This window comes from Penaeus monodon, chromosome 27 (genome assembly GCF_015228065.2).
Source record: "Penaeus monodon isolate SGIC_2016 chromosome 27, NSTDA_Pmon_1, whole genome shotgun sequence".
NCBI lineage: Eukaryota > Metazoa > Arthropoda > Malacostraca > Decapoda > Penaeidae > Penaeus > Penaeus monodon.
Genome location: NC_051412.1, coordinates 40,720,288 through 40,721,965, shown reverse-complemented (window position 1 = coordinate 40,721,965; position 1,678 = coordinate 40,720,288). Strand labels below are relative to the sequence as shown.

Genomic DNA, 1,678 nt, shown 5'->3' with positions numbered 1-1,678 from the left:
CTCATTTTCCTTCTCCCCCCCCCCTCCCGGAGGAAGCACATTAGGCCTTTTGAGAATACAGGTTATTCCGAAATAGCATAGGCCTATATTCGAAATCCCGAAGCTACCAGCTTTACCGTAGGCATATTTTCTTCCAAGATATTTTAATTTTCTCGTTGCATTATGTCGCTAACCTCACCCTACCTTCCCTTCTCCCTCACTATAATTATTGCTTGCAACGGATACACTTAACACCAAACCAAACTTGCTAAGTTTGTCCATGAATCAAAAGTCAACCACAAAACACTTAATCGCGAAGGCAATGCACAAAGGGGGAAAGATAACAAAGCAATAGTGCAAAATAGATTCACCATCATCACACGTTTACCATGCAAATCAAGTAGCCCGAGATATTACTTATTCACTAAGGCACCGTACACAAGCATAATGCAACACGGTTGCAAGCTTCATTATGCAACAGGGCTATCAGCATGAGGTATCCCTTAGCAACACCATTACACGCGGCCAGTGGCTTTGGCGCCGGGTATGTGGCATCATTCACATCCCGAATCAAAGCCGTAATTTAATAATTAACATCTTCCAAAGAACTCTTCGAAATTATCCTTTTGTCATAATTTGTAAATATCAACAAAATAATGATCTTAAAAGGGCAAAGATTTGTCAAATCATTTTTTTCTAGTTTTACTGACTCTACTCCCCTCACTGGCACATAACACAGGACCAGAAGCATAGCACATTCTTCCCCTCAAAACTCGTACCCAGCTAGAAATGCAACTTTAAAACCGAACCCAAAATTTTCCAAGGCAGCCTCCTCTCTAAAATGACATTGAGGCTGCTGCTGCCGGGCCTACCAGAGCCACTACTAATACGAAACCTGTTGTGGTACTACTAAATAATCACCATACCTGTTACACGCCGGTACCTGGAAGGCTGTCAACGAGGGACTTTAACGCTGCACAAGGTAATTATCCTGCAGGCTCCGCTCTTGATAGTGGACTGGTTAATGTGTAAACACTCCGTTGCACAAAAATAGATCCCTCACGTGCGCTTAACTAAGTAATAGCATTTTCTCTTTTTTTCAACACATTACCCAACTCTCATAGCACAAGAGTACAGGAGCAACTCCCACACAACCACTTCTAACTGTACCTGGCGTACTACTGAAGAAATAACTTGTTGAGCGCACGCTGCCGGGCGCGTGGCCTCTGGAAACACGTCGTGCAATTGCTAACAAATATACATACACTATCCTTTCAAAACACAAACAAATGGCCCTATAAGAATATAATAACGTTGATATCGTAGTATGCGATACCATGTCTTAGGTTTCAGGGAGAAGAGGAAAAAATAAACCATAACAGGCGAATCGTACGCCTGGCAGCAGTAGCAAACCACGTGATAGCGTAGATGCAGTAATTCTGTGATTTCGTCGCTACAACAACAATCATATTTCGCATTTATGAATTAGTTTATGAAACATATAGGCAATTATATTATCAATTCACACCACTGTCTTTTATTTCTGTCAAAGGTCCTTATTATCACAGTCACGATGTTTGTAAGAAATGATTGTACCGAATTTGCGTAACCTAATTTACTTATTGAGATAAACATTCTGAATTGTTATTTATGTATCTATGATTATATTAACTATCACAATGGTGATAATGATGATGAC

The 1,678-nt window shown here is 40.5% G+C and overlaps 1 protein-coding gene across 1 annotated transcript in view; it reads right to left on the bottom strand.

Moving 5' to 3' along the window:
• LOC119590867 overlaps nt 1–1,148 on the bottom strand; it is a gene marked incomplete in the record, with an annotated part of 86,927 nt that extends 85,779 nt beyond the window's left edge. The window contains 1 exon segment of the mRNA XM_037939626.1: nt 906–1,148.
• Between the last annotated feature and the right edge of the window lie 530 nt (nt 1,149–1,678).